This window comes from Pelobates fuscus, chromosome 8 (genome assembly GCF_036172605.1).
Source record: "Pelobates fuscus isolate aPelFus1 chromosome 8, aPelFus1.pri, whole genome shotgun sequence".
Taxonomy (NCBI): Eukaryota; Metazoa; Chordata; class Amphibia; order Anura; family Pelobatidae; genus Pelobates; species Pelobates fuscus.
This window is the reverse complement of record NC_086324.1, coordinates 13,595,994-13,619,624: the sequence shown is the minus strand read 5'-3', so window position 1 is coordinate 13,619,624 and position 23,631 is coordinate 13,595,994. Positions and strand designations below refer to the sequence as shown.

General features: G+C 39.7%; 1 protein-coding gene across 6 annotated transcripts in view; it reads left to right on the top strand.

Moving 5' to 3' along the window:
• TNS1 (tensin 1) overlaps window positions 1-23,631 on the top strand; it is a 401,409-nt gene that overhangs the window by 216,324 nt on the left and 161,454 nt on the right. Inside the window, exon 1 of one of the 6 annotated variants that reach the window (XM_063429257.1) lies at window positions 1,325-1,478. The exons of the other annotated variants lie outside the window; for them this stretch is intronic. The gene's annotated coding sequence lies outside the window, so the exon portion shown is untranslated. Of the gene's footprint in view, window positions 1-1,324; window positions 1,479-23,631 lie in introns of those variants that run through there. 6 annotated transcript variants of the gene reach the window in all.

Genomic DNA, 23,631 nt, shown 5'->3' with positions numbered 1-23,631 from the left:
TAGTAAGACCACAGATGATGTATGATTTATATACATAACATGAGTAATAAAAATAATTTGTCAAAATTCTGTAAAATCTGTCTGTTGATGTATACACATACGACCACTTTACGTTCCCCTTTTTATATTGTACAATTGTAATACAAAAAAGGTAACATTTTGGCAAAAATAGATGAACCGTCCACATTGTCCGAGTCACTTACAGGTGATTTTATCAGCCAGGTTAGGTTCTTTTTAATCGTAAACATATAGATTTCAATACGCTTGGAGTGTATTGAATGACCCGCATCACTGTATTATACAAAGAACGTGTTGCTAATAATATATATTATTATGGAGCTTTTTATAGTAGCGTTTTATCAAATGTTTTTCTTCTTGTGTTATGACCTGTTTAAATTTTTTTAAGGACAGCCAAAAGGATAATAACATTTTTTTTTCCTGTGGTTTCTTGACTATATTGGGAATTAGGGGAAAGCAAGAACAAATATTTCTAATAACATAATCAAAATACCTTGCAAACTTGGACAAACCAGATGATTTGGAGATTTTTTTCATTTTTTTTTTTTTAATTGGTTATTTTTCCCCCCTGAAATGTTTAATACTCCCGTCTATTCTCCACCTCTTCCAGGGTAGAGAGCAGCTCTCGTTGTATAAGATCCCCTGCCTGGCAGTGACACAGTTAAAGTGGCGGAAGCAGCTGTATGTATACTTTAATTTTCTAACATGTGGAGAGGGAACTGTAGCTGAGATGCCTTTGCCCCTAGCTCCAGCCGTACTCCCTCCCACCTTGGTGGAGAGGCTGCTAATTCCTGTCTTTGCTCTGCTCAGAGCTGGCTAGTTTGCTGCTGCTTTCTTGCCTCAGAGTGCGTTAATGTTTTTCTCCTGGATTCCAGGCTTTTTAAGGCTGCAGAGAGCAGCTAGCCAGGAGTAGTTGTTGGGTGTGTATGTGTTTTGCTTGGAGTGAACAGCGCATGAAGGAAAAAGGTTAAAAAAAAAAACAACCAAAACATTGAAGCAAATGGATAGGGTGGAATAAGTAATCCCCCTCCTCCTTACAGTGCCTCTAAGCATTGCCTGCTTTCTCATACTCTGCGCTTCCCTGTAAGCCCCACGCTTACACTCAGGAGTTCAGCTCACAGGCTTGCACTGCTTCATTCGCTCGTTTGGCTTGGAAACATTTCTTTACCATTGTTTTTTTATTATTAGACTTTTGTTGATTTCTTTAAGTTCATATTTTTTTTTTTAACTATATGCCTACGCTTGTTCGTTTTTTTTTTGCCACTCCCGCCAACTCCCCTCTGTCAAGGTGAGATGGGAGAAGGAAAGAGTGCAAGAGATTAGGAACTGGGTTTTTTTTTTTTTCGTGTTTTTTGTTTTTTAAAGATAAGCGTTTGGATTTGCAAAAGGAAAAAAAAAAAAAATCAGAGGCACCTGGCCAAGCAGCTGCCGAGACACAGATCCTGTTTCAGCTCTGCAAGGTAAGGGGCATGTGTGCCTTTGTGCGTCTGCTAGAGGTGTACCTCCTTGGGGGGGCAGGAATGAAAGAAATTTGATTGTCCCATCAAGTGGGTTTTATGGGACTAGAGCTCAGAACTGTACGGAGCGGGGCATTTTAATAAAGAGACCTTGTTTATGTGATAAACACTTTATATCAGGGGTGTGTTATACTGAATTCTTGAACATGTAGTCTGACTGCAGTTCCAATAATCCTCTTCTAAAATATGTCTGGCGAAATGATGAGAATTCTAGTCAAAGGACATCTGTATGATTGCAATGCAACTCTTTAATAATGTTTTAATCGCAAATATTGAATTTTGTGAGTTTGTTGCTGTAAAGGGGGCATGCACGGCTTTCCCTCACTGTCTGCTCCTCTGTGTATCAAAGGGTTAAACTTATACATAACATGTCACACTCAGGGGACACTAAATCTTGCTCTATTTTTAAGACTTTGATATAATTTTGTGTTTGTAAGACCTATGCTGTCTCCTGCGTTGTTCACTTGGACTCATTTTAATCAAGTTGTAGAAGTCTGATTAAAAAATAAGAGAGAATAAAAAAACAGCTTTTTGAAAGTAATGGGAGGTGTTGCGTTTAAGTGTTAGAGAGGGTTCAAAGCATTTTACGTACCATGTTTATTGTGTGCATGATGACCCCTGTAAAGGGTTTGAAATATTGTTTTCTGTTTCGTACCAGAGCAGAGATGATGCTTTTGATTCATTCTGATTGTATATATGAAGATGCTCTGGTGTGGTCTGGCTGACACTGGTGTGATCTGTCAAAGACTCAACCCGTTTTGTAAAGATTTTATGTCTATTTGTCCTTTACTATACTATATGTCCTTTACCTTCCTTCCTTTTATTTTTACAATGGGGCTGCAACATAATCCTTTTATAATTATTATTATTATTATCGCCATTTATATAGCGCCAACAGATTCCGTAGCGCTTTACAATATTATTAGAGGGGGGAATTTAACTATAAATTACAAGAAAACTTACAGAAACTATAGGTTGAAGAGGGCCCTGCTCAAACGAGTTACAGTCTATAGATGAACCCATCCTTTTATGAATCCATAACCTCAATACATAGCTTAGACTGTGATTCCTAAAGTAGATTCATAAAGTAGATTCATAGGGTATATGCTATCCTGATTAATTTAAACGAAAATATTTTCAAGAATTGTGGATGTAAAACACGAGAACAAAGTCTAGTTTAGACTTCTCTTTTTTCCAGTCATTAAGGGTACCTGGGAGGAGAAATCATTGATATGAGGACAAGGTTGGCACTTCAGGGTCTTAATAGGAAAAAGATGATGGTCTGGGGTCCTTGGCTTGAACAAGGCTTGAAACATTGCCACAATGTGACAATATAATTATTCCCATTTGCAAATGTGACTTAGTCCATTCTTTTAAGGAACTGACGTCATCATACTTCGTTTGCAAATGGACTAATACCTATACCTTAATGTTTAGTAATTATTTATTTACACAAAGCACTCACAGAAAATGCATAATTTGCCGACTCAGGCTGTTCTGGCTAATGCCACAAAAAGATGTATTTAAGCTTGTAGAAAAGCTTTGCAAATTAAGTGCACATGTCTGTCTACCTGTCAAGGAGAATTCCAGGGTCCAGACTTTAGATGACATCTAGAGATCTCTTCACTGACAACATACTTCTCAGATATCTCATTCATTCTTACCTGACTGCGTGAGGCCTTTCAGTTTTCAGAGACCCATATGGTTCTGGATTCTGCCAAATATCTGGTTTCCATGTGGGTGCCGTTCTAATGTATACAAAACACTATTATCCAACCAGCATGTCGGTCTGTCTGTACATCGAAGGATGGAATATGACACCTGCTTGATTAGCGAACATACATCACAGATTGCAAACTGGATTCCTTATCCTTCATACTTGTTCCACCAATCAGACCAATCAATTCTGTGAGACGTGATGGCCTCTCGGACTTGCTGTGGATTTACTAAACATGTTCTGCACGGTTTCTAATATATCTATGGTACGTGCCGAAATGAAGAAAACATGGTGTTTGTGTTTGTGCTTTAAGTTGAATTGGTGGGATACATCATTCTTACCCCCATCTAACTGTTTACTTTGTCACCCCTGAATAATTTCATTTGACTGCCATGGTTTTTCAAGTGTTTCTTTCTTTTTAGAAATTGATGTTTGCACTTGTAGCAGTCAAGAGTTAAGTCAAATTCACAATTTTATTTAGACCTAAAACGTTTGTACAATCTAAAAATCTAAATTGGTCTTTTTGAGTTATGTGCATGAGTTGACATGGAATTTCAAGATTAGAACTGCAAGCGTAATTGCAAAGAAACAACAGTAGTTAACAATTATTGTTTTTTAAAAATATAATTTTAGATAAGAACCAATCTAGCGTTCTATAAAAAGTGAAATAAGTGTTTCCTCATAATATTTATAATGATAAGAAACGTGCGTTTTGTCAAATTAAACTTTACTTGGGATTTCAGTTTAATTTAAGGTCTGAAAAAGTTAATGTATATCGTATTACTTCTGTGCCAGCCTTTATTTAAATGGCACCAACATATTCCAAAACAATGTACAAATATGTAAAGAGAGGATGCAACATTAATTGTGATTGACCATATGAAGTGTCCTGTTCTCAAAAGCTTGCAGAGAAAGGGGCGATAATTTGTAATACGTCCAGGCTGGGGATAATATGCTTTAACTCTTTGAGTGATAAAAAGGGACAATGTTGTGCACAATAAACTGGGATTTGTGGAAGATTGACAAGGGAATTGTAAATTTAAGTTTAAAAAGCCTGAATTGAAAAAGTAGCGAATTTGGAGAATTTTTCCTGTTCAGCAATTGTGATGTAAAATTTGCAGTATCTTTCATGGTTTCCCCAATTCTCAGTTTAGTAGGGTAACCCCAAATGTTCTCTGACTTTTCTGCCGGAAAGTCCTGCCTTGAAATGGTAACAGTTACCGGTACTTACATGGTGGATAATCTCTGCGTGTTGTGTGCAACATGGAGTCCGAGATCTACATGGCGTGTACATTAGAACACTGAAACATTATGGAGGAATGTTGCTGTTACTGACTTCGATGTATGAGATTATATGTCTACATATCAGGCATTTGTGTCTGTCATTGTGTGTGTGCTGTTTGCATGCGTGTGGAGACCTAGCCAGAGAATTGCATGTTTATTCCTCTTTTTGAGTCTCCACATGTTTCTTTTTAAAGCTGAAAACATTTTGGAACATCTGGGAATTGTGTTTCTCTGTGGATATGGGGGTAAAGGAGCAGGCAGGGCCTGGGGAAGTGACTGATAATGGCTGCAGGAAGTTGCTGTTGTTGTTACACAGACTGGAGTGCTTGAGAAGTAATTCAGAACATGTTACTGTTCAGAAATCTGCCTAAAATAAAGGATGACCAGATACATTCTCCCTTGTTCTGCCAATCCTTCTAAGGCATTCCTCCGCAAAAACGAAACACGCGTCTAACGCTAGACTGAAATATGAGTGCACTTTCCTAATCCCTGCTTTGCAAACTTTATTAAGATATTGTTTTAATAATCTCCTATCTGCTAGGTAACATAACTCCTTGTCTCTTTTTCATCATATAAAGAACCATTGTAAAGTGAAATAGCTCGAAACTTTGGATAAATTAATACGTTTTTTTCAAAACAAGGAAATTCCTGTTGTTTTTTTGCTTTATTATCTGCCTTTGGATTGCAAGCTCTTATGACGAGAGTCCTTTCCTTAAATAGTATAGGTGTAGTCTTTACAAATGTAGAAAAATAAATTATACAGGCACAGAGCGTCATTATTTGGCACACACATTGGTCCAAATAAAAGTATTGCCAAAATAGACAAAAATCAGTTCCAACACATTTTTACCTAACCCCCTATGACTCTGACCCCCAACTTTCCAACATGCTGGACCATGCTAAATTGGCAATTACTCACACATGGCAAGGGCAGGTCATGCCACTTTATGAAGGAATATAGCTCGCTTGATGGTAGAATTTCAGATCAGTACACCAATCGATAAAAAGATGCATTTAAGTGAAATATCTACAATATCTTATTGGAGATATTTTTTAAATCCCTCATATTCAGTAGGTAAACACATTGTCTCTATGTTAATGGTAATGTAGATTTCCGATAATCCGTATAATTAGGGAACATTTAGCGAATTTGTTTATAAAATCTTTTACCAGGAAGGATACATTGAGATTTCTCTTGTTTTCAAGTTTGTCCTGGTCCGACAAACATTAAAACATTGCTCTCAATCCCTTTTAGTATTGAGGAGGTTAAATTTCTATGACCTTTTTGATATCTCATCTGGTTCCTGAAAGGTCTGTTTGCTATGGAGTTTCTGGAGAAGTAGACGGAATGGTAGGAAGTTCTTTAATTCAATTTTTGTTCTGTATCTGGTCCTTAATTCAGTTAAAGTGGACCACGATTGATGATTTACTGCAGAATAAAAATCTCTGATCACGTGAATCCGTGATAGCTGCGTGTCACTGGCAGGAGATGGAGGTACTTGACATAACCAAACGATGAGGTATTATTTTCAGCAAGCTAGGCGGCATGTTTACAAGGCACCCTGTAACTGCTGCACCCACAGAATGCTCGAAATTATCCAATGATTTGTTGGGAATTGAAAACCGAATTGTTTAATTCAGACTTCAACACCCAAATTAAAATTATAGCTCAGAATATTTTTCGAAATCAGCAAATTTTACCAAAATTCAGCAATTCAGCTCAGTTTTCAATGTATTAACCTTGTTTTTATGTTTCCTAAATGGTCCAGTTTTTACATTATTGTTTAAAACATTAGCACTATCAGTGAGACTATGTACGCATCCGATTTAAATTCCCAATGTAGGTAGCTCTAACATTACCTTATCTCCAAGTAACTGGATTTCAATGATTGTGCATCTCTGTTAACATACTCCTACCATTTGGTGGGACTGATTGCATCTGGCAAACTTACAATGAGGTGTTTCTGGTAGACGACCTGGTTTATTGTGCAACGGTTAACCCACATTGGAATAGCTGAAGAGATAAAATAACTCCAAATGTTTATCTCTGATCAGTCTAAAACAATTGCCATGATTAAATGATGAATGGCCCAGACTGCAGCCAATTTTAATCTACATTTAATGTTGCTAATGTAGGAACTGTAAAGGAGCACACTATAGCTTCAGGAATATTAAAACATTTATTCCTAACGCTATAGTGTCTCACTATTTAGATCAGATCACCCTCTAAATTAAATTAGAAAGAGAAAAAAGAAATTTCACTTATCTTTTTTCCAGCATTGAGATTAAGCCTGCTCCTACTCCTGCAATGTCACCCAACAGACATTAGCGTCATTGCCTTTATGTTCACGCCAATGCTTCATGGAGAAGCATTTGGATGAGAAGTGCATGTCCAGTTAAAGGGACACGCCACTGCCGAAATGCAAAAAAAATAAACATCATGGTTTGGTAGATATACCCCAATGAAAACTTCCAGGCATTTATTTGTTTATGCATTATATCATTGGAGTGAGTTATATCTAAAAACTGCTTGCAAAAACTGCAGATCTCTTGCCTGCTGCCTTTACAAGTCCTCCTCTTCTAACTCCACCCAGACGTTCTGTGGCTGTCCAATTACAGACTGCCCAATTCAGCTCAATGAGAAGTCTTTGTAAGGCAGGTTCTCTGGACAATTGCTGCCTCTTGAGTTCAGTGCAAATAATCTAACCAAACCAGGAAGTAACACGACTTGTTGTCTGCTTGAAATGCCAGGGGGTTGTAACCAGTATAATTTACAGAAATCTGCAGAATGAAAGAAATAGGGCATACTCTTCACACATAAATCTTTTCAGCAGGCTAAAGTGCTTTAGGGGTTTGGAGTGTCATTTTAAATGCTCTGAACGTCACACTGCCAAGTCAAACTCGTTTGTAAATGTAGAGGGTGTCTAAGACAGCCACTAGAGCCGTGTTTAGGCCTGCATTCAAAACATTTCTGTATCTACTAAACATTGCAGGGGCACTGCACCCAGAACACTTCTTTGGGATGAAGTGGTCTGGGTGCCTTTGGTGTCCTTTTAACATTCCTGTGTAGAGAATGCGATTCTTGGCTTTGTACCCAGAATAATCGAACAACACGGTTACACAAAATGTAGCCACACTTCAGATTTAGACACATTCCTGTCTGTGATTTCTATACCGGCTACAATGTCCTTAATCATCAGTTAGGATATGGCACAAAATGTATCAAATGCCACTTGGATATTTTATCTTTAACAATGAAACAATAAGGTGAATGTAAATGATAAGTGACTGATTAGAAATTCCTCTGTGTATGATTACTTTAACGACTGTAACATTTATCAGCCATGAACTTGGAAGCAAATGTCTCCGTGATGAGCATGAAAGGAAAAAATCAAAACCGAATCTGCCCGTCTTTACGATTTCAGAATGAATCAGGACCTTCCATGAAGTATTTTTGATCTGGAATTTCAAACAATTTTATACAATCTTTTTTAACTTTTGAAAGTTCCCCTCATATAAAACTGAAAGACTTGGGATCAATTGCAAGTTGCACAAAATGTGCCCAGTGGCTCTAATTACATTAGAAATGTGTTTGAATTTACTAACTTTTAAATATGCCTCACAGAGCTGGCCAAATTTGGTGCCGAGTTATATATGTATATATATTAAATACCCTGTTTATTAACACGAGTGTACAAAGGACAAAGGGTCATCAATTGAAACTAGAGGAAAATATCACAGGAATATACACTAAATAAATTGTGAGCCACCTGTATTCCACTAACTAGCTGAACATCATGTCCCATTGTACAGCGCTATGGAATCTGATGGCGCTATATAAATAATAAAATAATAATAATAATGTCTATCTGCAGAAGTTAACTTACAGATGGCTCACTGCTGCTTTTCGGAACAGTTAACAGTGCACCTTTTACTGTATCCAGTTATCATCGCTGTCAGTAAGTTTATAGAATTAGTGTTTTAGCTCAAACGTTTAATATAAATTCCACTAGCAGACTGTATACATTATCTGCACTCGGACGGTTTATTCTGTATACCATAACGGGAGAAAAATGATGGTGAGACGCGCTAAAGCTGATCCATCCCATATGCGGGATGGAAGCGTCTCTTTCATTGGCTGCAGCTTTCTAAACATTATAATACAAAGTGGGTGGACGTAATAACTGCACAAGAAAGACAAGTTCAAATTTAAAGTAACTAAATGCCTATTAGAAAGGCAGCTGCAAATTTGGAGATATGTTAGAGTGATTGCCAACTAGTAGCTTGTGTCATCTACAACAAGGTTCTGCCAATCAGCACTTGGATACTTGAGATTCCAAAGTAACGTGATACACTTTGAAGGATTCCAAATAGCCCAAAACAGTTGGGAATCTAATTGCAGGTGCAATTGCATTTGCAAAATCTCAGAAATGATTTAATGTTTTAAATAGAAAAGTCACAAAAATGTTGACAGAGTGCATCATGTGTGAAGTACCAGCATTGACAATGAGGTATACCAGCTGTGATTTGCAGTTCACAAATCAGGATAGACAGAGACGTTATAACCGTTTTATATCATGAAACTAAAATTCCAGATCCCACGTGTGGCATCCTACGTTCCTTTACCTGTATATCGGCATTGTAGAATATTGCACCAGCCATGTGTAGGCTGTTGAGTATCTCCTCAGCCATCAGCAGCTGCTAGATTTATAGTTAATAGGTACATGTGGAAGGCATACCTTTGCTAGACCAATGTTCCGTTTAATCGTTATTCTGTTTAAAGTGACAGTGCGTGCTGTTTATATGACAGGTTCATTTTAAACCACAATCGTCTGTGAGTGATTTACTCGTCTGTAATCCTTTCAGCATCTGCGCAGTATATCACACGGCCCCAAATGGATCTTGTCATCTTGCCCGCCTCCAGCAGAACGCACTTATCATTTCCACCTTTCCGCCAAGTGTTTCCCAGACATCAAACAGAGGATCATATTCCAATTTTTTATTTTTATTTTTAAAGCGGATTTCCCCCCCCCAACTCTCGTGTCATCATGTCGCTGCCAAAAAATGATCATATGATTAAGATACCTTCTGTACTCTAAAGTTCCACTATTTAAATGTATTTTTTTCCTTGAGACAAACTTTCCATATCGAACAGCATTAATCATGAGAATTTGTAGCAAATTCATTCTGTTTTATGGGATTTGTTTTGTGGTACATACCCTGATTGTGGACTACATTTCCCATGATGCTTAGTCATCTTAGTGTATTCTTATTTCAAATTGGCTTTATCATCAAAAGAAGTTGTTCAGACTCCTGGGCTGTAATTTTCAGACCCCTGACCACATACTCCATGACCACACATCACCACAACTTATTACACTCTTTACCGCTCGCTTTGGCTGAATTTGTACACCATATGCCAGTAACAGGTCCTGCTGCCAGCAAGATTTTTACTCAGTTTTTCTCCTATATGCCTTTGGGCATATTGGTGCATGCAGTAAAATATACTATTGACAATAGTATATTTTACTGCATGCACCAATATGCCCAAATTTCCCAACAAGGCTGCAAGACCTCCAAATGTGATTTATTAAGCTATTTATGTGAAACCCTCCAGAAGAAACCAGTCTTATCATTTTAGGGAGAATCTTGTCTACTCATCCAAGACTCTCCCAAAAGTGCTGTCCTTATGGTGGATTTTTAGGAGTTTGAAGGATAATGTAAGCTAAGTGCAACCTAATCTGTTCAAGGAGCATACGTGGTTATGGTGCTTGTAGGATCGTTGTAACTGCAGGGTGGGATTTATGGGTAACATTGTGAAATATGCATTTTTTATGGAAAGATTTTAAGGTATACAGAGGAAACAAACTTGTGCTTTTAAAGAAGGAATGGGCAGAATATACAGCCTACAGAATATACCGACCAGTTGGCTGCTATCGCCCATCGTTATCTCTGGTTCCATGTTGTTTTGTAAAAAATAGTCTATGAAACAGATTTCTCCTATTTTACAAATTCAAATAGTTCTTCCTTCTAATAGCCCAAGAAAATAATTGTTCCTCATTATACATTAATCTCCATTTATGTAAATGTCTGTTTGGAAATTGTAAACAAAATAAATTGGGTCCAGTCACTCAGGATTCCTGCAGGAAGGCAGGTTTATTGGAAGAAAAACTGCAATGTTTCGGCCTACACAGAGTGACATTTCTTTATTTTGACATCATTGACCATGGGTGAAGGTAACTCCAGCATCTCAGAGCTACAACTCCTTTTACCAAATGCACCACAAAGCCGCCGGCACAGACAGCAGCATTTATTTTCGAATTATAAATAGTTCTGCATTCTTAGCATTGAAGAGTATGAATTGTCTGTATTAAGCACTCATTTCTTTGGAGTTTCTGTGGGAATATAAGTGTAGATGAACAGCCAAGCTGAGTCAGAATCAGGGGACTCATCCACATATTTCTATTTTTTCCCACTGCTGGTGGATGCACAGAAGCATCCAAGTGGGAGACTCCCAGTGGAGGGGAAATGACACAGAGTCTGTACACACAGTGCACATCTGTTAATAGTCCGTGACATATCCCTATTTCTGCTTAATAATACCAGACAGATGTGGCATTTTACTCTTGTTCTATGAACCCATAACTCTCAGGGCTCTCAGTGGAGGTGTCTGGAGAGGCCCCATGTTGTATGTCCAACATCCTCAAGTCATCTTGTGATCTGGACACTCAGACTAAGGCACTCACTGACTTGTGAAGTTGTAAATCATTTTGCATTCCTTCGGCTGCTGTCTTTAATCAATCAACCCGGTAATCCTGCTTTATGTATGGTCTTTTATTGGTGGTTCACTTATTGGGCCTTCACTACATCTGGTTTCAAGAGAGAAGTGAAAAATAATTCCTGAAAGCGTTAAGATGTATTGGAGAGGTTTGCAGGTTTGGGATGGGGGCAAAGGTATATTAAGAATCTTTATTGGAGAATACTTCGAAATTCATCATAACACCCATCCTATATCTTAAAAGGACAATCAAAAAAATCTATAAATAAGAAAAACAAACATTTTAAGAAAGAAAAACAGCGCTATAGTTTTTACATTGTTTCACTATATCAAAATCTGCAATTTCTTGTCACAGACGAATCGTTGGGGAAGCTCAATGTTTAATGCTCCAACTGACGCACTTCTGCTGTTTGTTCTAACCTCTGGGTTGCAGGTTCAGCTCAGCCGATCATCTTTCTGAGGTCATTACATGAGCATCGTTGAGCTTTCTATTTTATATTATTCTATATTATTTTTATATAATGTCCATCTTGGTAAAATACTTTGATAGTATAAATGCCAGCTCTTGTTTCAAGACAGCGGTTCTAGCCTTATGATCTGTGCTGGGGGTCTGATACAATGCTTCAAGTCATTAGAATCTAGTTGTACTCTAGTCACAGTCCATGTTAGCAGCCAGACTGGTTCACCAGCCGTATAACTTGACAGAACCCTAAAGTGTCACTTAGTGATAGATTGATCATTTATAGAATACATTTTTCTATATAAGAATTATCCTTAAATGGACACTTTAGACCCATAAAGCATGTAAGCTAGGTGTGAAGAGTGTGTCCTTTTTTCATCAAACCTTGCTACACCCCCCTCCCCCCCCCCCCCCCCCCCCCAGCTGCCAATCAGACAACTGGTCTTGTTACTTCCTGGTTGGTTTACTCATTGGAGCTAAACCAAAGAGGCAGAAATTGCCCAGAGCGCCTGCCTTGCAAAGACTTCTCATTGAGCTGCATTGGGAAGTCTGTGATTGGACAGCAATAGAAAATCTGGGCGGGGTTAGAAGGGGAGGGCTTGTAAAGGCTGCAGACAAGAAATCTGCAGCTTTTACAGGCTGTTTTTAAATATACCCACAATGACATAATGACATTCGATGCAGGCATGTTTTCTTTGGGAGTATCTACCAAAAACAGCGATTGCTTTTTCCATTTGGGCAGTGGAGTGTCCCTTTAAGGCACATGACATTTTTAATTGTTGTCAAATGGAAATGAAAATGAACCTGTCATCCTCACTTCGTGTAGATGTCAGGCCAACCTTCAGCTGGCTATTTATTTAAGGTATACCTTCTGCTGAGTCATATCAAAGTGTTGACCTTGGAAATATATTCAGAATAGGATTGCCCTTTCCCATCCCCCACTCCTGTACCGAGTGCCAAATATATATATATTTCTTGGCAAATATCTCCTTTTCTATAATTATAGGAAGAACTATGCCAGCCAGGTTCTGTGTGCAGCGCAATGTACATGGTCAGTTCTAAATAAGAAGAATATTGTTATGATAAGAAGTTTTTCTGTTTGGTAGAAGATACTCCGGAAACCGCTCTACACTTGTAACGAGCTTATTTACATTAACCTTAGGAATTTTCAGGAAAGCGGGATTCTCAAAATAAACCGTAATTATAACTACGGATATACAGAGGACCTTCTTTAACTACGGATACACAGAGGATCGTCTTTAGTTAAGAATTCTCAGCAGAGAATGGATGAGAGTTGAAGGCTGCTGATGATTGTCATAATTTGCCATCAGTTGTCATCTCTACGGGCTCTGCTAGCTGAACTCTCAGATCCCGTAATCTCCTCTGTCCCAGTTAAGCCCATGGGAAATCTCTCGTGCTGATTTCATACAAAGTTCATCAGCAGAACCAAGTCCTCAATCGCAAAACCGTTGATTCAACCCATCTCGGTTTATCCATACCTCCTGAAATGTACGTATTTTTCTCAAGTCGTTGTGTGAGTGGGAGCTACTGATTGGCTTAGAGCATCATCAGAGGCACTCAGTCAGTCAGGGGCGCCCTTGTTTAAATCTGTCTGAGGCTTCCTAAGTTCAAGCGTCTGACAAAAGCCAAAGGAGAGGAGCAGAGCTAAACGGCTCTTGATTCAACACTTTGAGGTTAAACTGTTTGTAAACGATTTATTCCCTAATAAGCCGGTGCCAGTGACCTCCTGGAAGTTGTTATGATGCTCTGAAGGTCCCATCCCTAATGGTGATTCTGGAAATGGTCTTAGCTTCAGAATACACACAGAACTTGTAAAGAACTTGATACGTGAGGGCCTATAATCACACCATGTGGCATATTGTGCGAAATGCACTGCTGCCTCGTAGCACCACAATGCATGTGGCATAACTTGAATTTAAACGTATGTGATATTGGGGTACTTTGATGTGGTTTTTAAATTGATGTAGGAGTTACTTAAAAGATAAAAAAAAAAAAAACCTGTATGTGGTGTCTGGGATTTTTGTGCACTTTGTGTGGTTATGGTAAAATATTTGTGACTACTTATCTTATATGGTACATTTGTGTTTAAAAAAAGCAAGTTTTACATATAGTCAAATGTCTGATTTTGCTTTCCAACATGGATGTTTTTTTACTAGCTATATATGGGTATAATGTAGTGTGGTTGATAGCGCCAGCTCTTGGACTGAGCGTGAGAATCTTTTTTGCCATTGGTCGATGCTGCTATTTGGATTTTATGATTGATTTTTGCTTTTTCTTCCTCGTGTCTAGAGCTCTGTTAGTTCAGCAGTTGCCACTGAAAACAGCTTTAAATAAATGTTAAACATGCAGGAACTGCACTTCCAATGTATCCGTTCCCAGGACTGAAAACATTAAAAGCTCTGAACGCTGGTAATTTTTCCTAGGAGGAGATAATCGCCCAGTAATATAACAAATGATGAATCGATGGTAGATACTTCACCACTCAGGATTCATTATAACCTCAGGTCATATCTATCCACTCTGCTTTCTTATAGGACGAGAGTGGATAGAGCTTTGTGTTTACTAGATGACAAACTGTGTGGTAAGACTAACCTTTGAAGTGGGTAAACAGGGGACCTTCTCTACAATGCCACACTTGATAGTTCCTCACTCTCAAAAGGGTTATAGTAGCCCTTTAAGTGTCCACACAACACTAATCAACAGCTGTGGTTTGGCAGGAAAAGTGGAGGATAATATGACATTTTAAAGGGAACTGTAGACTATATAACCATTTTTTCTCATTGAATTGGTTGTAATGCTTGGAGCCCTGGTGCTGCCTCTCCTTTAACCCATTTTGGAGAATTTTAACACTAAACACTATCCACCCTCAGCCTGGCCCCTACTGGTGAAATTACACACTTCCTTCTAGGCTGTGATAGTGGCCAGTTGACTCTCAGCCAATCACAGCTGCCCATTGCCGCTCAGGCTAATGTTCATTATTAGCCCAGTACAGAGTGGATGGCCTGCTGGGGACTCTTGTTTAGCATTAAAACATTGAAAACGGTTTAGCGCTGAATAGAAGGATGGTGCCAAGGAAACTCCAGATACTATAACCACTTCAATGAGATGAAGCAGTAACATCACCTACAGTGTCCCGTTAAACAGACGCAGGGCTGCCCCTGATTTACAACATATTTTTTGGTACAATGTAAAATATTGCCACCATTGTCGTTAATGTGAAGAGTAACGAGAACTGGACGGTAGTGATAGCTGTCACATTTTGGGAATAGTATAAATGCATTTGTGCTATTATTTTTTGCTATAGTGCTTATTTGCACTTTTTCATTTTAATTGGCTAATAAGGAATTATTTGTATCCTGCATGTGTCAACTTCTGAGGTATTTGCGTGCAAACATTTGTTTTGGGGTATTGGTTCGTTATTAGAAAATAGTTTTCAATGATTTAATCAACCTTTTTCTGTTGCAAATGTGCTCAGAAGCTGTATCACATACACTGTCATTTGCTTTTTTGTTAAACGTATTTACTTGACGTATGGCAAGGCTGTCAGCTTAGTCCAATTACTGTATTAATTAACACGTGATATCATGATCACACAGAACATGCATGTTTTATCTGGTTCAATGTTAAATTAGGTAACACATCCAGAAGTAGGTATATATTCCTTCAATTAATATATGGGACGAGGAAAAACAACAACTTGTTTTCTTAAGCATTTTCAGATCTCTGTATGTAAACAGAGGCGTAAACTGTTGGGAGGTATGATTTGCACTTCAGGATTTATGAAAGGTTACATATTTTTCTTGTGTGTATACACTTTCAAATCCACAGAATGTACACATTTACTCATACAACCATTTGACTCTCGATGAGTTAAATCTTCCATGCTCACCCTGGGGAGTACTGACTCATACCAACTTCTATACTCAATGAAAAGTTCACTCACGGCCAGCAAGGAAATTCGTACTGAAGCTGCCGATTAAAATGTGCTGTTTAAATTCCTCTAAGAATGTAAATTGGTCAAGGGGGAGTAGATAGAATGTGTACATCGGCAGTGAGAGCACTGGTGCCTGTAAATTGGCAGAAGGAGCAAGAGGGTGCTAGAAGATTGACAGTGGGGGGACCATGGGTATGATGTGGCATGTGTTTTAAGGAGAAGTCTTGGCATTCTCCATCTCTTCCCTGACCCAGGCCTCTGAACATTGGGAGGGGATGGGAATATAAGGGAGGGGGAAGGTAGCTTGAGTAACATCTGGGGATAGTTAACATAATTTGCTAGTGGGAACATTTTGTATCAAGATGAATTAAAAGAAAAAAAGAAAAAGCCAAAATATTCCATTCCATTAACTTTTATCCAGTTTGCTTCATGTCCTTGAGTTGTATAGAGTCTCTGATCTCATTATTTATGACTTCAGTATGAATGAAATGGGCGTATTCTTATGTTTTATCCAAATATAGCTCCCGTCTCGTTGTGCGATACATTGAGACCTTTGTGAAAGTTGATGTAGGGTGCTGCAGACTTGAAGGAATGTTCACTGGGGATACAGTTCACCTCCATCTTGTCGTCACCGTGATATAGCACACATGTTTACATTCCGTCTAGGCCATGTTACAGATAAGTGCCTAATACACAATATCTCACCCAGTCCTAAAGATTGGTAGAACAAGAGGGCCACTGCTTGTTGGCTTCAGTCAGCTCTGGAGTCTCTCAAATGTCTTAAACTTGAGAAATGTGTACACATTAACCCATGAAGTTGTTCATTCCATATATTGTGTATTAATTATTACCACCACTTGATTTGAAGCCAGTCTTCCATCACCTTGCTATAAATTGTCGCAACATTCATTTCTGAAGATTGCATTCCATAGCTATAAAATGCAGACAGCTTGACTTGGACATTCCTGGAGATGAATAGGATACTGTGTGCCTGGCTGGTATGGTTAATGTAGTCATTTGATGTGGAGACAACACTGATAAGTGGGACTGGAAAATGAACTGGGCCAAGTACAGTTATAGTCGTCTTCAAATCAAATACAGGGGCGATTTCTGTCCTTCTTTTCTGGTCCAAACCCAATGTGGTAAATGTGGGTTTGGCAAACTGAGAAGAAACAATGTTTTATATTATTTTTTACAGTGTCCAGTCTCCTTTTACTGTTATACCTATGTTAGTGATTTTCTTTCTTTTTTTTTTTTTTTGTAAATATGATTTTTATTTAAGCAAAGCGGTGGGATACAGAATAAAGAAAATTGGTATCGGGTGATTAGTTGGTAGCATACAGTGATTAAGTCATTACATCACGGATCCCGGCTAAACAGTGCTTCCATTATCATCTAACAATTTTCATGTCTATGAGAAGTAACGTTGCAACAGTATAGTAACAAATCTAACTATGATTTTGCGGAGTATATGAATGTAATCAAACAGGACAGTACTCATTCCATCGTGGGAAGTTGGGGCATCAAACCGAGTGGGAGTTGGGCCTCTGTCTGGTCCCTTTGAAGTATCCTAGTTGGGAATGGCAATTCGCAATTGTGCCTTTTGGCGGTACAACGCTGAGTGTCCGTGTTGGCCCCCCTTGTCTGTTACAATGCGCATGGGTTTCTGTTTTGTTGGCGCGTGTCGTGTGTTTGAGCCCCCATGTCCGGTTAGCCCATCTATATTGTCTGGGCTGGGTGTGCCAAGATCTTTTCCTGCTACCTTGTTGTCATGCAGCAGTTTCCCTGGCCATGTCTACTGTCTGTATTTTCCAGTCATAAGTTTAAGCGGTCCGTCAAGTGTGAGTTAGTATAGGTCGTCATGTGTCTAAGGGTGTGGTCTCATGTTTGTATAATGTTTGGGTTCATGTTACGGTATCTATTCTGTTGTTGTGTCGATTCTGGCGTATAGGTGACTGTATTATAGCTACCCTGTGTCGCCATCTGAAAGTGTGTGGGTGTGGAGTTATGTTCTATCGGTGTGAGTGTGTGAGGGTGTTTAGTCTTGTTAGTGCGGGGGGGGAGGGGGGATTTCGAGGTAAGTGGGGGCGGGGGGGGAGGTATCCAGTGCCCCCAACGACGTGCCCGGGCCCCAGTCCGTGCCCCCAAAGTGGTCATGGTTGTCCCTATTGCCGTTTAGGCCGAGTACAGTATCCAGGGTGTCCAGCTTGCAATGTGTTTTTCGTATCTCCCTTGCAGGTCTGCTATTTTGGCTTCTGCCATTCTAATGTCTTCTACTTTGTGTTTCCACTGTTCCAATGTGGGTGGAGTTTCCGATTTCCAGTGGAGAGGGATGAGGGTCTTGGCCGCGTTGAGCAGGTGTCTTAGGATTGATCTCCTGTAGGCCGGCACTGGGAGTGGTCAGCTGTGTTGGCTCGTCTAGGACCTCTTTAATTTCATGCTCAATGTTGGTCCAGAATGGTTTGATCTTAGTGCAGTCCCACCATATGTGTCGTAGAGAGCCAGGTTCCGTCCCGCATCTCCAACATGTGTTTGGAATCGTTGGGTTAAAGCGGTGGATCAGGCTCGGTGTGCGATACCAGTGGGATAGGAGCTTATAGTTCGCTTCTTGGAAGTGAGAGCTGGAGGAGCTTTTGTGTTGGAGGATAAGTATTTTCTCCCACTGTTCAGTTGTGAACGTCGTCCCTGTCCAGTCTTCCCATTGCCGCTTGTAGAGGGTGTTGTGAATTCGATGTCCCGTTATCAGGTTTTGGTACACAGTTGACACTCTGCTTTCCGTTTCGGTTGTCTGCGTGCATAGATGTTCGAACCACGTTAGGTCCCTGTGTAGCGATCTCCTGCGCGGGATGTTGTGGTAGTAGTGTGTGAGTTGGGCGTGGTGAAATTGGTGCATAAGTGTGGGTGTTTCCACCGTCGTTAGTTCCCTTAGCCGTCGTACTCCCGAGTTGTTAAGGACCGTATGTATTGGGATATATCCGGTTTGGTTGGCTATTGGCCAAGCACTTGGTGGAAGGTTGTCCCCTAAGTTCGGGTTGTATGTGATTGGTATTAGGGGGCTGGGTTTGGGTGAGATTTGTTGGTCTTTTCTCAGGGTGGTCCATTGTTTCAGGGTATGTGTGAGAGGCGAGTTGGCTCCCAATGCTGTTTGCGCATCCGTGTCCTTGTGCCAGACCAGCGTGTGTAGTTGTTTATCTACGGTGTCCCTCCATAGTGTCACCCATCTTTTGTGCGGTGAGTCCGTGTGGAGTTCCTTGATCCTCTGCAGTATTGTTGCTTGATGGTATTTTCTGATGTCGGGTAGAGCCAATCCGCCCCAGCTCCTGGGGAGGCAGAGTTTGTCGTAGCTGATCCTCGCTCTTTCCCCCCGCCATACATATGTTAGTGATTTTCTGAGCTTTCCATTGTAGTCACCAAGCATTGATCTCTCCATCTTTAAGTTCCTTGTTGTCCACTTTATCCACAGGTTGCCTTTGGGTTTAACAAAGAGTGCTGCTGAGAGGCAGGTCCCTTTAAAACAATGATGAACACATTCTATTGAGTTCAAAAACAGACAACAGGTCATTAAAAGGGACCATCTCACCAAATTATACTACCTCAACCTGAGAATGTGTTTATCCACTATCAAAGTCCTAGATCTTGTGGGGGTGACTGATGCCCTTAAAGTGACAGACTTAATTTTCTATTGGTTGATAGATTGAAAGATGTAGTAATAGATATAATTCGATGTGGGGATGATCCCCTCTCTACTAACACACACTGCAAATAGAATAAAACACAATGAAACTATTGGCTACACATTTATTAGCTGATGGTGTAAATAGATTCTAACACAACATTTAGACTAATAAAACACAAGAGAGTACAGGAAAGGGCTGCGCTTGGATAAAACTTTAAATAATACGAAAAGTCCGGATAAAATCAATGAATAAAAGGAAAAAGTCTTATCTGGCAATGTCCATTGAAATCGTATTGTATGATGGTACTTGGTCTGAAACAGCAGTCTTGCTTATTATCTTCCTTATGGGACGTCTCATATGCAAGAGATAAGAACAAATACAGTGTAGTATATCTTAAAAAAGAGGAATTAAAATGTAAAACTTGATTGCAAACTCTCATTTGAAAGAGCTAGAACCAGCTCTGGTGTAGAGGGCGTACAGCGGTTTAGATCCCCGCTTGTAGGATATGGGATGGCTTTCCTTCACGTACTTCCTCCTTCCGTAGTGTGAAAGACACTCAAATGAAAAGAGACAGCCAATAGTGTTCTCTGCATAAAACTTTAAATGAAATATATAATAATAAAAGTGGATACTCACAAGACAGGAGCAGATCAACTGCTCCTGATAGTTCGCGTTGGTGGTATAATCCCCACCTAGGATTACTTGGAGTCCAGCGGATAAAAAGGAATGATGCCAGGTAGCAATAATAAATATATGTGTATAAAAAGATAAATGGTACAATAAAAAGCTAGGAAAACCAATCTGTAATTCATTTAATTATTAGCTTATATTTTGTAACTTGGGTCTCACAATAGCACAAGCCACCGTTTAGTGACGAGACCAGTGTCCACAATAAATGTTCCCTGTCAGCCAGCTGTCTATTTATGGAATGTATTGTATACTTATTGCACATATGTAGATTTATGTTTTCACTCAAATAGATGTTTTAACAGATAAAAACATTTAGTGATTACTGATCGGTGTAGGTGGCAATTTTTCTTATATTTTAATGCTTAAAATATGTTTTTTACCTGTGATTATTATCCAGAGGAAATACTACCAAGATCTGTACTGTATACCTACACTAAAGCATCTACTAACAATGGTACAAAGTAGCTACTACGCTAGTAATGTTCAGAAACCTGTGGGTTAAGTAATTGCTGCCCATCTAATCTGATAGATCTTACTCTATAACAAGTGGCGTGGATCCGAGTGATTAATTCAGATTTTCTCTGTAGCGACTCCCAGTCTGGTGTAGCCCAAGGTACCTGTTCAATGTGTTTGCCATTTTGAATCTCCAGCCATCAGCCAGCCATGATGACAGTGACTCTAGAAACATATATATATATATTTTGGGGAAGTTAACTATGGTTTATGCCGGGAATGATTGCTACATTGTATTTCACTGGGTCCTCATCAGCAAAAAAGGGGTCAAGGAATGTGCGAACCTCTGAGAAAGTAATTTCCTATTAAAACACAGGCCCAGCAGAACCATTACAGGTCAACAGGGACTTGAAGTGCCTGGGATTGCCTGATATTGAACTGCAGCCAGCTGTAATCACACGGCTATAAATAGACAATTGGGGGGACAGAGGCCATTTGAAAGGAAAAATATTTTACCTAATCTTATGTCTGTAATCATAACTGGCCCAGGAAGGCGCCCCTGGGGACCCATTTCAGTGAATTATGACATTTCTGTTTTTCTTAGATTGTCTGTTTGGGGAGCCATTTTATCTAGCTGTGTGTGACATATACAAATTAACCGTGGAAGGTTTCTGGGCAATGTATTTAGTCTGAGTATGGAGCAATTAAAGTGGAAAGCTTCACTGCAAAATTACAGTACTTACCTCAGAATATTATTAATAAAATATATCTTTGTATGACGACAATGGCACCGTTTTATGGCAAAGTTCTAAACGTGAAGCAATCACCATGGAAACCAATGGAGTGTTCTTTCTAATTGCTCCACATTGAACGATCAGGAAGGATTCGAACTGATGTGGTCAGTGAGGGACCTTTATTAAAATAGTAATGATAATACTATGATACAATAATGTAAAGAAAGGGGATTTCTGACAGTGGAGGGAAAGTTTCTTGCAAGAGGGAACAGATTCCACTCAGTTTAAAACATTGTTTTCTCATGCTCCCGTTGCTCATTATTTGCCTTGTTTTTCCTGCAGCCTGTTGCATATACATAGATATTATATGCCATATCTGGCTGGTGGCATTATATTCTATATCAGGGGTCAGCAACCTATGGCACGTGTGCCGTGCATGGCACTCGAGGTGCTTTTGAATGGCACTCAAGGCTGCAAGAGACAAACAGGCTAATGGGACTTCAGATATCTGCTAATGCAAACCGAGCGGTTATTGCAGGTGGAGAGCGACAAGTGGAAGTGACCTAGGATCTCTTACTCCCAGCACTAGTGAACAGAAATCTGCACTGGAGCAGAGCAACATGCTCCTGTCCTTGACCTGTTCGTGGCTAGCCTGGTTATCACTGGACACAAGGGAAGCCACACACACCCTCTACACAAGATATACACAGAGCTGCAGAATAAGCCAACTCCTCATATAAATAATACAAACAAAAAAAATACCCACACCAGCACAGTCCCTGCAAACATCACAACTATGTAATTATGTAACTATGTACCTGACAATCCACATACCCAACCCCACAAGCAGCCCCACATATACATACGCACACACAACCAAATACACATTGTGAAATATTATCCACACACACTATTCCGCAAGTAGCCCCCGTACACAGCCCGCATTCTTAGGTATCATATACAATACCACAAACTATTCATGAATATATACAATAGCAGCCCACATACACACAAATACAACGCTGCAACGCAACTGTGGCACCCATGAATAACACAAGCAGAATACGGCAACATACACACCTCAATTTTAATAAATAGGACTGGCACGCAAAGGGATCTCATGATCTTGTTTTGGCAGAATACTACGAAAAGGTTGCCTGTCCCTGTTCTATATATTGACTAGATTTCTTATGTTCCACTGTTATCTTCAGTCCATTCTTTGATGAACCATTATCTTTCTTTTGCTTCTTTCAAATATTTTTATTATTTTCGATTTCTGAATAATATTGGATAAACCATTATCAAGAACTGAACAAATGAGTTAATTAACCACTGATAACTGTTCTTACCCTGGTAATACTCATTACACACTCGGTCATTGTTTGGGTCTTAGTTTTCTGCTAATGCGATAAAGGGGTTTGGAGAATGCATTGATCAAACTCTTCCACGCAGTCATTGTGACAAAACTCACTATTTTCCCTGTGTTCAAGACATTTCCCTGCTAAGCTTCGTTATTATGTTCCCGAACCCTATGTTTTTCCCCATTCGGGAGCTACAATCTACTGAACACTGACCACCCCCTGGCTCATTAAACATCAAAGAAACCACAAACTCACTTGCTCTCTCTGTGTGGCCACCATTCGTATAGGCGAACAACACGTGCGCTGGAAAACGGTGCCCATCTTGTCACATGAACGCAGGCAGCGGGACCTGGTTGTCAAGTGTCTGGAACTATAAGTCGGACACTCGCCCTCGCGAACACCGGCGATTTCATACAAACTCCTGCTTCTTCCCACAACAAGCCAGGAGAGCGGGGAACCATTCGTCTTTTTGTTCGGTTTGGAACTCCCGAAAATGATCAACCGCTACCACTGATTCTCTTGAATAGATTTGGGCAGACGCCACCTGTGCGGTCGGGCAAAACTTTATCCCGGTGTTGATTCTGCTGTGTTCGTGGGTTCTGAGCGCTATTTGGACAACTTGGGCACTCAGATCCAGGCTATCCGGGAATATAGTATTTCTGGGGGTTCCTATAGGTGTTATATTTATTTTTAATATTTTATGTTTTATACTTTATAACTCTAGTGCCTGGGAGATAATTAGTTTAAGCAAAGTACACTAAATTATCTCCCAGACACAGAGACTCTGGGGCGTGTTGTGAGAGTGTTTTGGGCTCGTTTTGCTATGTCCTTGCTTGAGACACCACACTGGGGGTCTGTGTATATAAGTGGGTCATCTAGCCATAATAAAACAGTTCATTTGTACCCTTCATCAAGTCTAGGCTGATGTTAGGGCAGCTCGGAGTTCTAATCACTATTTCACTTGGGACTCGGGAGATTTACAACGGA